The sequence below is a fragment of the Borostomias antarcticus genome, assembly GCF_949987555.1.
Source record: "Borostomias antarcticus genome assembly, chromosome: 26".
NCBI lineage: Eukaryota > Metazoa > Chordata > Actinopteri > Stomiiformes > Stomiidae > Borostomias > Borostomias antarcticus.
The window spans coordinates 9,687,435-9,693,497 of NC_140259.1; positions in this window are offsets into that span (position 1 = coordinate 9,687,435).

Here is a 6,063-nt window from a genome sequence, read left to right on the forward strand (position 1 = left end):
GTGGCGTGGGGGTGAGACTCCGCCCCCTCAGGTCAGAGCCAGTCAGGGACAGTGTAGCCCTCTCCAGGCCACCTACCTGACTCAACCGGTGCAGACCGTGTGTCTCTAGCCCACTCAGGGGCTGAGTTGTGGGGCCCGTGGCGTGGATAGTGGCGTGCTGGTTAGGCCCCGCCCCCTTGGGTCACAGCTAGTCGCGGACAGTACAGTGACCTCTGGGCAATTTCAATGCATCCACCAATGAAGACTGTGTCTCTAGCCCACTCAAGAGTTGAGTTGTGGGGCCCGTGGCGTGGATAGTGGCGTGGTGATGAGACTCCACCCCCTCAGGTCAGAGCCAGTCGGGGACAGTGTACCCCTCTCCGGGCCACCTACCTGACTCCACCATGAAGACCTCCGGGCAGTCTCCTTGCACCCACTGGTGAAGACTGTGTGTCTCTAGCTCAATCAGGGGCTGAGTTTTGGGGAGACCACCACGCCACCACGAAGAGAAAGAAAGAAAGAAAGAAAGAAAGAAAGAAAGAAAGAAAGAAAGAAAGAAAGAAGGAAAGAAAGAAACAAGGAAGGATGGAAGGAAGGAAGGAAGGAAGGATGGAAGGAAGGATGGAAGGAAGGATGGAAGGAAGGATGGAAGGAAGGAAGGAAGGAGGGAAGGATGGATGGATGGATGAAAGAAAGATACAAAGTAAGAAAGATGGATGGATGGATGAAAGAAAGATACAAAGTAAGAAAGATGGATGGATGGATGAAAGAAAGAAAGAAAGATGGATGGATGGATGGATGAAAGAAAGAAGGATGGATGGATGGAAGAAAGAAAGAAAGAAAGAAAGAAAGAAAGAAAGAAAGAAAGAAAGAAAGAAAGAAAGAAAGAAAGAAAGAAAGAAAGAAAGAAAGAAGGATGGATGGATGGTTGGATGGATGGATGAAAGAAAGAAAGATAGAAAGAAAGAGAAAGAAAGAAAGAAAGAAAGAAAGATAGAAAGAAGGATGGATGGATGGATGAAAGAAAGAAAGAAAGAAAAAGAAGGAAGGAAGGAAGGAAGGAAAGAAGGAAGGAAGGAAGGATGGAAGGAAGGATGGAAGGAAGGATGGAAGGAAGGAAGGAAAGAAAGGAAGGAAAGAAGGAAGGATGGAAGGAAGGAAAGGAAGGAAGGATGGATGGAAGGAAGGATGGAAGGAAGGAAAGATGGATGGAAGGAAGGATGGAAGGATGGATGGAAGGAAGGAAGGAAGGAAGGAAGGAAAGAAGGAAGGATGGAAGGAAGGATGGAAGGAAGGAGGGAAGGATGGAAGGAAGGAAGGAAGGAAGGAAGGAAGGAAGGAAGGAAGGAAGGAAGGAAGGGAAGAAAGGAAGGATGGATGGAAGGAAGGAAGGAAAGAAGGATGGAAGGAAGGAAGTGAATGAATGAATATGAATGCTACCACAATAGTCATAAAAGGGTGCCTGTACAGAGAGCCTGCACGTGTCCCCAAATTCAAATCCCAACTGACACTGTGAGCATCCTCTCATTCACTTCAATGGAAAGGCATGTCCGATTCAGACAGCTCTCTCTCAAAAAGTATAAATGTCACAGCCTATATATTGACACCGTAGGAATCCTGAGAAAATGCTGAACATTTTAGGATATGATATGTCCGTGTAGCTTAAAAACTGTAGGCATGGCGACGAGTTAGAAAAAGGGTAAAAATGCAAAATTAGCAGCTCAAAAGGTAGTGTGTGGGCCCATACGTTTCAATGGAGAGCGCAGTTGCCGAACAAATCGTCATACAGCGAAAACTATAAGTCACACGGCTTAGATACTTACATTGTACGAATCAGCACAGTTATGGGAACGTTTCGATATATAATATGTGTATGAGCTGTTAAAACTGTAGGCATAGCGACAAGTTAGAAAAAGAGTAAAAATGCAAAATTAGCAGCTCAAAAGCTAGAGTGCGTTGCCATACGTTTCAATGAGGAGCGCAGTTGCCGAACAAATCGTCATACAGCGAAAACTATAAGTCACACTGCTTAGATACTTACATTGTACGAATCAGCACAGTTGTGTGAATGTTTTGATGTATAATATGTGTGTGAGCTTTCAAAACTGTAGGAGTGCCAGCAGTTTACAAAATGTGTGAATATTTTCAAAGCAACTGCTGCCACCACTCTAAAAACATAAAATTTCTGAACATTCCAAAAGCATTTCAAGCAGTTTCAATAGGACAAAAAATAGTTTTAAAAGTTAAATTTCTAAAAAACTATAACAAATATCAAAAATCTGAATGGATCCGTTCAAGAGCTGAACGTCATGAACATTTTAAAGTTTGAATGAGGTTTCTAGCACAAAGTATGAAGAACTAGTAGAGGTTCAAAAAAGCGGGGAGAATAATAATAATAATAATAATAATAATAAAGAAATAGTGGGAATATCACAAGTTGGGCTAGCTTCTGCAAGCTAGCCCACCTAATAACTAGAAAGTACATTTCCTGGAGAAAATGTGAGGTGGGCTAGCTGCTGCAGTTGTATGTAACAGCTACTGCTAGAACTACTACGGACAAGGCAATCTCCATGCACCCATCGGCGAAGACTGTGCGTCTCTAGCCCAATCAGGGGCTGAGTTGTGGGGTCTGTGGTGTGGACAGTGGCATGGTGGTGAGACTCCGCCCCCTCAGGTCAGAGCTGGTCGAGGACAGTGTACCCCTCTCCGGGCCACCTACCCGCCCGCACCGGTGAAGACCATGTGTCTCTAGCCTACTCAGGGGCTGAGTTGTGGGGCCATGGCGTGGATAGTGGCGTGGGGGTGAGACTCCGCCCCCTCAGGTCAGAGTCAGTCAGGGACAGTGTAGCCCTCTCCGGGCCACCTATCTGACTCAACCGGTGAAAACCGTGTCTCTAGCCCACTCAGGGGCTGAGTTGTGGGGCCCGTGGCGTGGATAGTGGCGTGCTGGTTAGGCCCCACCCCCTTGGGTCACAGCTAGTCGGGGACAGTACAGTGACCTCTGGGCAATTTCAATGCATCCACCAATGAAGACTGTGTCTCTAGCCCACTCAGGGGTTGAGTTGTGGGGCCCGTGGCATGGATAGTGGCGTGGTGATGAGACTCCACCCCCTCAGGTCAGAGCCAGTCAGGGACAGTGTACCCCTCTCCGGGCCACCTACCTGACTCCACCATGAAGACGTCGGGGCAGTCTCCTTGCACCCACTGGTGAAGACTGTGTGTCTCTAGCTCAATCAGGGGCTGAGTTGTGGGGTCTGTGGCGTGGTGGCGAGACCACCACGCCACCACGAAGAGAAAGAAAGAAAGAAAGAAAGAAGGATGGAAGGATGGAAGGAAGGATGGAAGGATGGATGGAAGGAAGGATGAAAGGAAGGAAGGAAGGAAGGAAGGAAGGAAGGAAGGAAGGATGGAAGGAAGGAAGGAAGGAAGGAAGGAAGGATGGATGGAAGGATGGAAGGAAGGAAGGAAGCAAGGAAGGAAGGAAGGATGGAAGGATGGATTGAAGGAAGGATGCAAGGAAGGAAGGAAGGATGCAAGGAAGGAAGGAAGGAATGAAAGAAAGCAGGATGGATGGAAGAAAGAAATAAAGAAAGAAGGATGGATGGATGAAAGAAAGAAAGAAAGTAAGAAAGAAGGATGGATGGATGAAAGAAAGAAAGAAAGAAAGAAAAAAAGAAAGAAAGAAAGAAAGAAAGAAAGAAAGAAGGATGGATGGATGGATGGATGGATGAAAGAAAGAAAGAAAGAGAAAGAAGGAAGGAAGGAAGGAAGGAAGGAAGGAAGGAAGGAAGGAAGGAAGGAAGGAAAGAAGGAAGGAAGGATGGAAGGAAGGATGGAAGGAAGGATGGAAGGAAGGAAGGAAGGAAGGAAGGAAGGAAGGAAGGAAGGAAGGAAGGAAGGAAGGAAGGAAGGAAGGAAGGAAAGATGGAAGGATGGATGGAAGGAAAGGAAGGAAGGAAAGAAGGATGGATGGAAGGAAGGAAGGATGGAAGGAAGGAAGGAAGGAAGGAAGGAAGGAAGGAAGGAAGGAAGGAAGGAAGGAAGGAAAGAAGGAAGGAAGGAAAGGAAGGAAAGGAAGGAAAGGAAGAAAGGAAGGAAAGAAGGAAGGAAGGATGGAAGGAAGGATGGAAGGAAGGATGGATGGAAGGAAGGAAGGGAAGAAAGGATGGATGGAAGGAAGGAATGAATGAATATGAATGCTACCACAATAGTCATAAAAGGGTGCCTGTACAGAGAGCATGCACGTGTCCCCAAATTCAAATCCCAACTGACACTGTGAGCATCCTCTCATTCACTTCAATGGAAAGGCATGTTGGCTTCAGACAGCTCTCTCTCAAAAAGTATAAATGTCACAGCCTAGATATTGACACTGTAGGAATCCTGAGAAAATGCTGAACATTTTAGGATATGATATGTCCATGTAGCTTAAAAACTGTAGGCATGGCGACGTGTTAGAAAAAGGGTAAAAATGCAAAATTAGCAGCTCAAAAGGTAGAGTGTGGGCCCATACGTTTCAATGGGGAGCGCAGTTGCCGAACAAATCGTCATACAGCGAAAACTACAAGTCACACGGCTTAGATACTTATATTGTACGAATCAGCAGAGTTATGGGAACGTTTCGATATATAATATGTGTATGAGCTGTTAAAACTGTAGGTATAGCGACAAGTTAGAAAAAGAGTAAAAATGCAAAATTAGCAGCTCAAAAGCTAGAGTGCGTTGCCATACGTTTCAATGAGGAGCGCAGTTGCCGAACAAATCGTCATACAGCGAAAACTATAAGTCACACTGCTTAGATACTTACATTGTACGAATCAGCACAGTTGTGTGAATGTTTTGATGTATAATATGTGTGTGAGCTTTCAAAACTGTAGGAGTGCCAGCAGTTTACAAAATGTGTGAATATTTTCAAAGCAACTGCTGCCACCACTCTAAAAACATAAAATTTCTGAACATTCCAAAAGCATTTCAAGCAGTTTCAATAGGACAAAAAATAGTTTTAAAAGTTAAATTTCTAAAAAACTATAACAAATATCAAAAATCTGAATGGATCCGTTCAAGAGCTGAACGTCATGAACATTTTAAAGTTTGAATGAGGTTTCTAGCACAAAGTATGAAGAACTAGTAGAGGTTCAAAAAAGCGGGGAGAATAATAATAATAAAGAAAGAAATAGTGGGAATATCATAAGTTGGGCTAGCTTCTGCAAGCTAGCCCACCTAATAATAATAAAGAAAGAAATAGTGGGAATATCACAAGTTGGGCTAGCTTCTGCAAGCTAGCCCACCTAATAACCCCTGTCTCTCTGGTGAATACTGCTTCAGACGGTCTCTCTAGTGAATACTGCTTCAGACGGTCTCTCTGGTGAACACTGCTTCAGACGGTCTCTCTGGTGAACACTGCTTCAGACGGTCTCTCTGGTGAACACTGCTTCAGACGGTCTCTCTAGTGAACACTGCTTCAGACGGTCTCTCTGGTGAATACTGCTTCAGACGGTCTCTCTGGTGAATACTGCTTCAGACGGTCTCTCTAGTGAACACTGCTTCAGACGGTCTCTCTAGTGAACACTGCTTCAGACGGTCTCTCTGGTGAATACTGCTTCAGACGGTCTCTCTAGTGAACACTGCTTCAGACGGTCTCTCTAGTGAACACTGCTTCAGACGGTCTCTCTAGTGAATACTGCTTCAGACGGTCTCTCTAGTGAATACTGCTTCAGACGGTCTCTCTAGTGAACACTTTCAGACGGTCTCTCTGGTGAATACTGCTTCAGACGGTCTCTCTAGTGAACACTGCTTCAGATGGTCTCTCTGGTGAATACTGCTTCAGACGGTCTCTCTGGTGAAGACTGCTTCAGACGGTCTCTCTAGTGAATACTGCTTCAGACGGTCTCTCTGGTGAATACTGCTTCAGACGGTCTCTCTAGTGAACACTGCTTCAGACGGTCTCTCTGGTGAAGACTGCTTCAGACGGTCTCTCTGGTGAACACTGCTTCAGACGGTCTCTCTAGTGAATACTGCTTCAGACGGTCTCTCTAGTGAACACTGCTTCAGACGGTCTCTCTGGTGAACACTGCTTCAGACGGTCTC